Genomic DNA, 12251 nt, shown 5'->3' on the forward strand with positions numbered 1-12251 from the left:
TCTTTCATTATGAATGTGATGTGATTGGGGAAAGGGGGATCATCCTCTTTTAAATTAGAATGCTTTCCCCTTTGTTTGAGAGGCACTAGCCCAGAATACTCCTACAAGTCACAAGCTGTAGTTCACTGGAAGAAGTGGGTTACTTCACTGTCTAGACACCCTTTGGGGAGAGCTGGTACCATAGGTCTGTAAAACTAGGAAGACTGTGTATATGTGTGTGTGTGTGTGTGTGTGTGTGTGTGTGTGTGTGTGTGTGTATCCCTGGGGAAAGTGGAGGCGCATAAGAAAGAGACCTGTTTTGACTATTCACAACCTCAGGTTCAAGTCTTTCCTGTTTTATGTTGGACTAAATGAAATCTTACCTATTGTCTGTCTATATGTGTGTGTGTGTGTGTGTGTGTGTGTGTGTGTGTGTGTATGTATGTGTATGTGTATGTATATAGGTATGTATATATTATGTATATGTATATGTGTATGTGTGTATATATACACATTCACACACACATATACAATATATATATTTACATATTGCTAACTTGAGGGCTTGCATGGGAGTTGAAGACATTTCTCCCCTTTTTTGTAGTGACCTAGGTACAAGTCAAATTCTGGTGTTCCCAGGAGAAATACTGAGTAGGGTCATGAGCCAGAGAGAATATTTGCAAAAAAAGATATTTCCAAGACTGAACTCAGTCCACACAAACTCAATCTTTTGGCCAAGAATATGGGTTACATTATTTGCAAAGTGCTTTCCTCACAAAAGCCTGAGAGGTAGGCAGTTCAAGCATTATTCTTTCAGCCTCTTAACTTGATGAGGGCACAGATTCACAAAATACCAGACTGTACAGCCTCATGCTCCCTATTTCCATTTCTGTTCCAAAGAATCAGAATGCTGGTGCTCACTACTGCAAATTTTCAGCTCCTGGTTGGCAATTTGTGGTCCTATGAGATCCAGATGGTTCATCTAATATCTATTATCCTTGTTACATCCTCAGTGTTTCTTTATATGACTCATCTGGCCTACAGAACTATCTTCTTGTCATCAAATCACAATAAAGATTGTGCCCATCATTGTTTTGTGCGATGCATAGCCACAGACTACATTCTTTATTATGGATCAACATTTTGATTCACTGATTATCACGTAGCTCTGCCAAGTACAACATTTTTGCCCCAACTTTACTGGGTACTTTATCCTCAGTCAGCTCTATTCAGATGTGCTTGTGCCTTCTTATCTATTCCTCATCCCTGCTATCATCCAGCTAAACTTGGTAACAGAGGTATAAGTATTATTCCCATTTTACATATGGGGCCACTGGAGCTCATAAAATACACTAAGGTAGTTTTAGAGTTGGGAGGAACCTTAGAGAGCATTTGGTCTACCCCCACCACCTCCCTCTTTATTTTACAGATAAGGACACTGAGGCCCAGAGAGGTCAAGTTCCTTGCTCAGGCCAGCATGTAACAGAGCCTGGATTTGTATTCCTGCACTTCGACTCTACAGCTAACACTCTTTCCTCTATGCTGCAATACCTGAATTGTAATTCAGGGCTTCTGATTTCAAGTACATGACAGACATCTTTGCTAAAATGATAGGATTTCCTACCATCCCAGCTTTGTCTCTCAATGTTCATTGGGACTTAAGCTTTTGCAAAAATCAAACCAAACAAACAAACAAAAAAAGGTCTATATGGTTTTCTATCATTTTGTCTTATGCTACATCTGAGAGTATATAAAAGATGCAGTAAGTATCAACTTTGACTCTAACCTAATCATTGGGTGGGGGGGAGGTGGCAAGGAGGGGGGTGGAATGGGCTAATATTGGAATCCTGCCTGGGATTCCAAGGGAACAACCACAAATATAATCTTGCCACAGGCTTGAGATTATCTGGACCCAGCCCTGCATGAGGTTCTTCTCAGTACATTTCTATTTCTATCCTTGGACCAGCTAGATACTTTTACAAGGTTAACATCTCACACTAGTCCTGCAAGAGGAAACAGCCTGTTTTGTCTCTGCCTCCAGGCTGCTCCATATCAAATCTGCTGGGAGCCCGATAAGTGGCCCCTGCCTATTTTTCACAAGTGGATTAAGCTGCATAGAGTCTTCAGCCTCATGGTCCAGGGCCCCTTAGAAATTCAGAGACTGCCTTTGACCAGGGACTGACAAGCAACAGCTGCAGCTACACTGATAACCTGTTTTGTGCTTCTCCCTGCCCAAAAGAGCAGCTTTGTGTTGATAATTTGCATTCCGGGCTGCCCCAACCTATTGCCACAGCATTGCAGCCAGCTTCAGGAACCTAGAGAATGAGAGCGCCACCTACTGTGACACCAAGAAGATTTCAGTGTTCAAGCAAGTGCAGTTTAGCTCGATTTGTTCTGTTTCTCAGGAGTTGCCATTTGTATCAGTAACCCAAGGCAAGTCCTCTCACCTTGTGCTGGCTGCAAGGATTGTTAGTCATAGTTAGTCCAGGGAATCAGCAAGGAAGTCTATTCTAGACTGAAAAACTAAAGTCAATAGCAGATTGGAGATGGGCTGTATTCCACAGGAGCAACAAATGTGTGAACTCTCAGATGTCTGCATTGAAAAAGCAATAGAATTTAAGCCATATAAGGATATATCTATCAATTAACAGAACATACTCAAGGATCCAGGCACAAACTCACTCTACAGACAGCACTCCCCAAATTTTATAGCACTCAGGAGCAGTAGGGGGAGGCCAGAACCAGATCTCCCATCTGGCACCTGTCATTATCCCAGCTGCTACCAAATGAAGTGCCTAACACCCTCCCCTCCCCCTCCAATTTTCTCTATGCACAAATTCTATTACCTGTGCAAATAGCTCAAATAAAAACCACTTTGAAGGTTTTCAAGCTCCTATGGAAGATATTCAGCATCAACTAAATAAACTATTGGGTTAGGAATCCAAAGATCAACCCTTGGCACAGTCTATTGATGTGTGTTCATTGCTGGACAGCTACCACATAACAGTAATTGGTATGGAAATGTGGTGCCCCCATGAGCAATGAACTAGACCTACAGACCAACATTTGTAAAACTTCTAAGCCAATGATGCCATAAAAGGCTACTAGATGAAGATGGCTGGAAAGTGACAAAAGTTAGGATGGGATGTGTTTCTAAAATGAATTACATCAGGTGTAAAATTAGGAGAATTGAGGTAACTTGTGCTAGGGAAAACCTTAAATCGCATTTCCTAAAGATTTAGAGATTCTTTCTTCTTTAATGATAATATTAGGGTTAGGTTGAGGCAGATATCAGATGGCCAGAGTTTTTGATATACATTTTCATAGAATAATAGAACTTCATACTTAAAAGGGACACCACAGTAGGCATCATGTGCAATGGGAAGGAAGGAACGGGAATAGAGAAAGGAAGGGAAAGAAATAGGGAAGGGAAAGAAATAGGGAAGGGAAAGAAAGGAAATAGGGAAGGGAAGGAAATAAGGAAGGGAAGGGAAAGGAAGAGAAGGAACTAGGCAAAGAAAGGGAGGGGAGGAAGAAGGGAAGAATGGAAGGGAGGAAGGAAGGAGGAAAAGAAAATCTAATTTTACTTTCATGCCCTTTTGGAATACAGCACAGTATCGCTAATATTTGGAGTTATTTATTTTGATCATTTTGGCCAATTTTGACCATTGTTAATATAGTATAGTAGAAAAAAACAATGAACTTTCACTTTAAAGGCCTGTGTTGGGGCAGCTAGGTGGCACAGTGGATACAGCACTGGCCCTGGATTCAGGAGGACCTGAGTTCAAATTCGGCCTCAGACACATAACATTTACTAGTGGTGTGACCATGGGGAAGTCATTTAACCCCACTGCTTAACCAAAAGAAAAAAGAACAATAAAGGCCTGTGTTGAAGCCCTTATTCTGTTATTTACTACCTACATGATCTTGGGCAAGACACTTCCCATCTCTAATCCTCAGTTTCTTACCTGTAAAATAAGGCAGTTGATTTAGTTAACTGGTCATTGAGGTCTTCTAGTTCTAAATCTATAATCTTATGATGAGATGATCTGTAAGCTTCCTTAAGGTTATAAATCCTATGATCCAGGATTTTTTTTTTTGTTTTTCTACCCTTGAATTTCCTCATCTTTTTTTTTTCTTGAGGTCCTACATTTATAAGTAGCCTCATCTTTTGCAAATCGACTTTGAAAATAGAGTAAAGTCCTTCACACAAGTCATTCAGCACATGGACACCTAGATTCCTAGGTCTGTGAACATGCAGGAGTTAATGAACAGGCACAATTAGAGTTCTAAATCTATAGAAGCCAGATTGTTGCTGGGTTCTACATATTCCTATTTGGGTAATGGATAGGCTGCTAGGAGAACAGGTGGACACTACTAGGAAAATAAGAACACCTCACATTCCTCTTTGGAAACCTTCTGTTAAATTCAAGCCCAGCCCTAGCTCTGGATTCCTGTTAGTGTTTCCAACTGTTGCCTGAACAGCTGTCCAATAGACTGCTTGCATACCAGTACCTCCCTTTGGAAGTATGGAACAGCTGACAAGTATTGGCAGGAGTTAAACACTTGAGCTACATAAATCTCTCTTTCTCTTCCTCTTATCTACTTCCTCCCTTAGGACTGAAAAAGAATTTGCCTAAGAATTATACAAGCAATTTTTTTAAAGCCTAGCAATAATCTTTGTTATAATTATTATATATGTACATATGTAATAATAATTCTCCACTCAAGTCCTCCTTAATGATCATGAAGGCCTAGAGATAACACTGGAATCTAGAAGCAAAAATACAAGGCTGGGCAAGCCCTACCAATCTGAAAATGCTTTAAGTATGAACGCTGTGACAAACTGTGTATCAGTCATCTGATGAGCAGTCTAACCAAGTTTGGAGAAGCTCAGCACCAAAAGTTGGACCAGCAGGTGACAAATATTTTTGATCATATCTGGACTACTAGGTTAATCTGCCTAAAGTGTGTAGGGGTTAAAATCAGGACATTTGGCCATCTCCAGACCTGCGGCATCCCTCTTACTTGCCAAGATTTTTCAAAGATTACTTAAAACAGGCCATCAAACATTTCTTTCAGTAGCCTAGGATGTTATTTGTGTGAATAGCTAGGTGTTCTCTTACATCTCCTCTTTCATCTTGCGTTTCAAATTCCTATTAATTATTTGTGTTCTATTCTTTCTAGTTTAAACATCATTCTGCTTGACAGAGAAAACAGCACAAATAGGAATTGAGTAGTTCTATCTCCTTTCCATCATTACTATTGTCCTATTTGTGTTACGCAGTAATTCTTTATCACAGACCCTACAACAGAGAAGTCACTTCTACCAATGTTCCCATCATTTCTATTTCAACAAGCCCTATGTTGCCTTATCTATCAGAAACAGGAAAAGTACATCAGCTCCTCTTTTTTTCCCCAACTTTTGCAGAATGAAATCTTCAGGGAGTCCAGTCAAGAAAATGGGAGCTGCATTTTTTGTAGTAGCAAAGAACTGGAAACAAAGTAGATGCCCATCAATTGGGGAACGGCTAAACAAATTGTGGTGTGTGATAAAATGGAATATTACTGTGCTATTGAAATGATAAATATGGTGAATACAGAGAAACTTAGAAAGTTTAATAATGAATTGATGCAAAAGGAAATTAACAGAAGTCCAAAAACTATATACATGATGAATGCAACAATGTCAATGAAAAAAATCAATAAAATAATGGAAACTAACTTATGAAATTATAATAATCAAGACTGATCTCCCAAAAGAAATAATGAAAAGACACTTCCTCCTGATTCTTTGGGAGGTGGTAGTCTTTGGCTATGGAACTCTGTATTTAATATCAGACTTTTTCAATACATGGGTTGATTTTGCTGAACTTCAATTGTTTTCCCTTCTTTTATTATAAGTGATGGTTCTTTGGGACTGAGAGGAGAACAGGATGCATTAGAAAATGTAGGTGATGTAGAAACAAAATATATCAATGAAAATTTGTTCTTTTATAAAGAATGTATCATCAGCTCTGCCTTTGGCAGAGGGAGCTCCAGGCCATGCCTAGATAGTTAAAATCTCCCCTCATTACTGTACTGGGCCTCCATGATATAGTAGCAATGGTTAGCTACTGAAGTAGAAATAATGGGAATCTTGAGAAGTAACTTTCATGATAATAGATGAAAAGAAGAATAGAAGTATTCTGCTTTTATTTTGTTTTTTTTCTCTGCCAAGGAAAATGATACCCAGATGGAGAATACAACAAAAATATTTAATAAAAAATTAAAACCCAAGATAAGTGAGATGGTAAAAGAATATCTAGCTTCCTTAAATGATTTCATATCACTAACACCAGCTGAACCACATTCTGGGATATCAAAAAGATATTACGTGTGTGACTGCTAAACCAGTATCAATGATCTTTTTTTTTTTTTTCAATCATGGAGAACGAGAAAGGAGCCATGGGAATGGACAAATGTAATCATTTTCATAAAGTGAAGAAAATGGACTCTTCATACCTTAAACCAAAAAGCCTTTGATTTTTGACAAATTATGTGATATATTAATAAAAGTACAGGTTATGAGTACTATAAACCAACAGGTTCTCATCAATACTCAATTGATCATTCTGAATCCATTTCATTTCCTTTTCTGATAGGGCTACTAAACATTTAAATCAAAGGAATGTTACACATAATATTGCCAGAAGTCCAGCAAAGAATCTATCTGATAAAGTCACAATTTCTTTGTGGATAATATGGATAGAATGTAATCTTGGTGATACTGCAATTCAGAAGATTTTGAAATGGTTAAACAACTATGCATCCATGACGTTGACACAGAATGAAGTTCAGGATCTTGGAAAGACCCTTAGTGCTGCTTTATTTATTATTCTATTTTATTCATTTTATTAAAAACTTTGACAAAGGCATTGTAAGCAGGCTGCTTACTGGATTGCTTATAAATAATACATAAAAGCCACAATAATGGTTCCATATACCAAATTTGAATATTGAATCTGTCCCATGTGGACATAGGAGTAATGGAAAAGATTGTAGAAGTGGAGTAATTGGGACAGTGGCAAGACTGTTCTGCAGACACCATTGTTTTCCCTCCTTAGTTATTAGTCAATAAGCATTTGTTAAGTGCCTACTATATGCCAGGCACTGTACGAAGCACTAGGGATACAAAGAAAAGCAAAAGAGAGTCTCTCCATCCCAACCTGTTTACATAATTTGAATCACAATTCTGGGACCAGATTTTAGACGAGATTGAATGAATTTGCTAAGTGGTAAGGAGACAAACAGAAAACTAGAAAAATAAATAAAAGACTAGTCACCACTCTTGAGAAATAATATTCAAAGAAAATGAACCCTAAAAACCCATTCAAGGTCAGTCTGGGATTCTCAGACTAAAACTTGGCAGATGTTTTCCCACACCCACCTTCTACAGTAAATTAAAATGGTCCTTGAAGTAGATAACTTAAATGCTCAATAATGATCTTCTGTACAGCCAGCTTATCTCCCTAGAAAAGAAGCAAATGTTTTCAAGGCCAGACAGATTAAAATAGAAAGATATATGCAAGAGTGAAGAAATCTATCCCTACCATAGGGAAGTAGAAAACAATGATATCTATGTATCCTGTAGCTTGAAATGTATGTGCAAATACAGACACATACACTACAAAGCAGTTTGTTGGGGAAGGGGGGGCGGGTGCTTCCCTTCTTCTTGTTCACCTTTTTACCACTTACTTTTTTTTTAGAAGGGTGATTTTATGTTATTGGTGTGGTTTTCTTTCCCTTTTATTTCTCTAGCTCAGAGAGAAGCTCAAAGCATTCTTACTGTCCCTACCCTACACCTTCTCTGCCTGCTTCACTGACCCCCAATATCACCAAGGCTGAGAGGTTCAGAATCTCTTGTTTTGGCCAAACCTGTAGGTCCAATGCACCCCAGTAAGAATAACACAACAAGGGGGCAGAGCCAAGATGGCACAGTAAAAGCAGTGACTTGCTTGAGCTCTCCCCCAAACCCCTCCAAATACCTATAAAAAATTACTCTAAACAAATTCTAAAGCAGCAGAACCCACAAAAAGATAGAGTGAAACAAAATATATCACGTCTGGCTACGCGCCTCTCCAAACCCAGAGCAGGCCTCAGAGGACTGAATCACAGGCAGCTGTGGCAGATTCCAGACTTCTCAACCCATGAACATCAAAGATAACTTAGAAGGTCAGTGGGAAAAGTCTGTGTCTACAGTGAGAAAGAGAAGTGAAGTGGGGTCCCAGCTCCAGTCCCCAAGCGCAGCCCCAGAGCAGTGGCTGCCTCCACAGCTTCTGGCCCACAGACTGAGGGGGAAACAAGTGGCTGATCAGAAGGGATTGCAGGGATCTCTTTGATGGTGCAGGATTCTCTTGCTTTGCCCGTGCTTGGATCTAGGTCACAGTTCTGGGTGGTGGTCCTGGGGCAAGGAGGAGTGCTGGTTTGCTGGAGCTTGTAGTGGCAGTGGAGAGGAAATTCTCCTCACGGTTCCAAGACAGAAAAGAGTGCCTATGGTCACTCATAAACCAGAGCACAGGCCAGGAAAGGAGTAAACACCTCGCCCTTGATCACAGCACCTTGGAAGAACTGAAAATTTACAGGTCCCTACAAGTATCTCTGAAAACAGCTGCACAAAACTCCTGAAGCTTGAGATAGTACATTCTCCACACTGGAAAAAGACCCCTACCTTAACAAAGAGTTTATAACTCAAGTAATTGGCTGGGATCATGAGCAAGCAGCACAAAAAGAGTCAGACTATAGAATCTTACTTTGGTGACAAAGAATATCAAAACATACAAACAGAAGGAGACAACAAAGTCAAAGTTCCTACATCTAAAGCCTCCAAGAAAAATATGAATTGGTCCCAGGCCATGGAAGAGCTCACAAAGGATTTTGAGAAGCAAGTAAGAGAAGCAGAGGAAAAACTGAGAATGATGCAAGAAAATCATGAAAAACAAGTCAACAGCTTGCTAAAGGAGACCCAAAAAATACGGAAGAAAATAACACCCTAAAAAATAGCCTAACCCAAATGGCAAAAGAGGTCCAAAAAGTCAATGAGGAGAAGAATGTCCTAAACAGAAAAATTGGCCAAATGGAAAAGGAAGTCCAAAAACTTACTGAAGAAAATACTTCCTTAAAAATTAGAATGGAGCAATTGGAAGCTAGTGACTTTATGAGAAATCAAGACGCTGTAAAACAAATCCAAAAGAATGAAAAAAATAGAAGAGAATGTGAAATATCTCACTGGAAAAACAACTGACCTAGAAAATAGATCCAGGAGAGAGAATTTAAAAAGTTTTCACTATTTCACTATTTCACTAATTTTCACTATCTGAAAGCCATGATCAAAAAAAGAGCCTAAGCATCAGTTTTTAAGAAATTATCAAGGAAAACTGCCCTGATATTTTAGAATCAGAGGGCAAAATAGAAATTGAAAGAATCCACCGATCACCTCCTGAAAGAGATCCCCAAAGGAAAACTCCTAGGAATATTGTAGCCAAATTCCAGAGTTCCCAGGTCAAGGAGAAAATATTGCAAGCAGCCAGAAAGAAACAATTCAAGTACTGTAGAAACACAATCAAGATAACACAAGACTTAGCAGCTTCTACATTAAGGGACCAGAGGGCATGGAATACAATATTCTGGAGGGCAAAGGAGATGGGATTATAACCAAGAATCACCTATCCAGCAAAACTGAGTATAATCCTTCAGGGGAAAAAATGGTTATTCAGTGAAATAGGGGACTTTCAAGCATTCTTGATGAAAAGACCAGAGCTGAATAGGAAATCTGACTTTCAAATACAAAACTCAAGTGAAACATGAAGAGGTAAACAGGAAAGAGAAATCATGAGACTTACTAGGGTTGAACTGTTTACATTCCTGCATGGAAAGATGATATTTGTAAATCATGATTCCTTTGTCAGTATTAGGGTCGTGGGAGGGAAAAAATTATATGTATGGATAGATAGATAGATAGATAGATAGATAGATAGATGATGGATAGATAGATAGATGACACAGGGTGAGTTGAAGATGAAGGGGTGATATCTGGCAAATAAAATTAAGGGGTGAGAGAGGATTATACTGGGAGAAGGAGAAAGGGAGAAGTAGAATGGGGTAAATTATCTTACATGAAACAGACAAGAAAAGGCTTTTACAGTGGATGGAAAATGGGGGAAGGTGAGAGGGAATGAGTGAATCTTATTCTCACAGGATTTGGCTTAAGGAGGGAATAACATACACAATGGGGTATGGAAATCTATCTTACCCTACAGGAAAATAAGGGGGGAAGGGGACAAGAGAGCAGGGGGATGATGGAGGGGAGGGCAGATCGGGGGAGGGGATAATCTGAAGCAAACATTTCTGAGGAGGGACAGGGTCAAAAGAGAGAATAGAATAAATGGGGGGGTGGGACAGGATAAAGGGAAATATATTTAGTTTTTCACAACATGACTACTATGGAAGTGTTTTACATGACTACACATATATAACCTGTATTGAGTTGCTTGCCTTTTCAATGAGGGGGGTGGGGAGGGAGGAAGGGAGAAAATTTGTAACCCAAAGTTTTAAAAACACATGTTAAAAATTGTTTTCACATGCAACTGGGAAATAAGAAATACAGGAAATGGGGTATTGACATATATCCTGCCCTACAGGAAAACAGAATGGGTAGGGGATAAGAGAAGGGGGGGAGAGATAGAAGGGAGGGCAGATTAGGGGAAGGGGTATACAGAATGCATGCCATCTTGGGGTAGGGGAAGGGATGACATGGGGAAAAAATTTGGAACTCAAAATCTTGATGAAATGAATGTTGAAAACTAAAACTAAATAAATTAAAAAAAAAAGAAAACAGACACTAAAAAAAAAAAATAACGCAACAAGACACTGGTAAAAGTCTGTTATTACTTCTTCCAACCTTCCTAGAGATATTCTGACTGGAAGCTACAGCCTCCACTCCTAGTTCTAATATTCTACCTCTTTGTGTACATCTCTTCCTCTTGAACCTTAGACCTGTCTATCTTTCTTCTGTGCATATCTTCTCTGTTTGTGGTATATGTGAGTTACTCTTAGCATTAACCTCTAAAATGACTAATGAAAATAATTATTTGATTAAGCTAATATACTTACTAGCTGTGTGACCCTGAGCAAGTCACTGAACCTGTTTGCCTCAGTTTCCTCATCTGTAAAATGGGGATGAAAACAGCACTTACCTCCCATGGTTGTTGTGAGGATCAAATGAGAATAATAAAGTGCTTAGCACTATACTTGGCATGTAGAAAGTTTTATACATACATATGTATGTATATATGTATGTGGGGGGAGTTATTATTAGCTATTATATTCTTATTTTTTTGACAATGATTTGCCTACTTTCTGTAAGCTTGAATTTTCCATGATTAATGTATTTTAATTCTGTATGCTTAACAAAATTACTCTCCTGTTTTCAAACAGAACCATGTGTGAATTATTAGTAATAATCTACCAAGCCAGGATGTTATAAAAAAGCCCAATTCAGAATTCAAGGAATTCTGAGGAAAGGAAAAGAAGAATACATATTGTGTAAATAAAGCATATAGGTGACAGGAGTCTCAATAGCAACATAGATGGTTTGCTTATCAAATGTGAAGAACACAGTAGGGGAGCTAGCATTTGAGATAACAGAATAGGGATTCAAAAAAATCTCAGCCAGCTAGAGTGACGGGTCATATCTAAGAAAATGAAATTTCTTAGGGATAAATGTAAAGACCCATACTTGGGCTCTAAAAATCAATTACACACAAATATAGGATGGGAGAGGCACAGTTACACAACAGTTCACGTGTATGTTAGATGTAGGTTTTAATAGATTACAAACTCAACATAAGTCAACAACATATAATGACAAAATGTTATTAGACAGAAGTAAAAAAACAAAAAACTAATCAATTCCTATTTTGCTTTCATCTTTTTTCCCCTGGGGTAATCTTTATACCAGAAAAGATAAATTAGATACAGCTTAGGTGGCCTTGTACAGTAAGGGAAAATATAGGTAAGGTGACAAGACCATGACAAGACCCTATTTCAGCATTTCCAAAGATCTGTGATTTCAACAATATATATAGTTCTTCCATTGAGAATGCAATCCTTCCATCTGCCTCAACTCTGCCCCCATGTTTCCAAGACATACACACATACACACCTTAATATACAGTTTCAATGAGCTGCTGTGACCAAAAAAAAAAAATTATCACCTATTGCCCATCCATTTT

Source organism: Vombatus ursinus, unplaced genomic scaffold (genome assembly GCF_900497805.2).
Source record: "Vombatus ursinus unplaced genomic scaffold, bare-nosed wombat genome assembly UNPS02009132.1, whole genome shotgun sequence".
Taxonomy (NCBI): Eukaryota; Metazoa; Chordata; class Mammalia; order Diprotodontia; family Vombatidae; genus Vombatus; species Vombatus ursinus.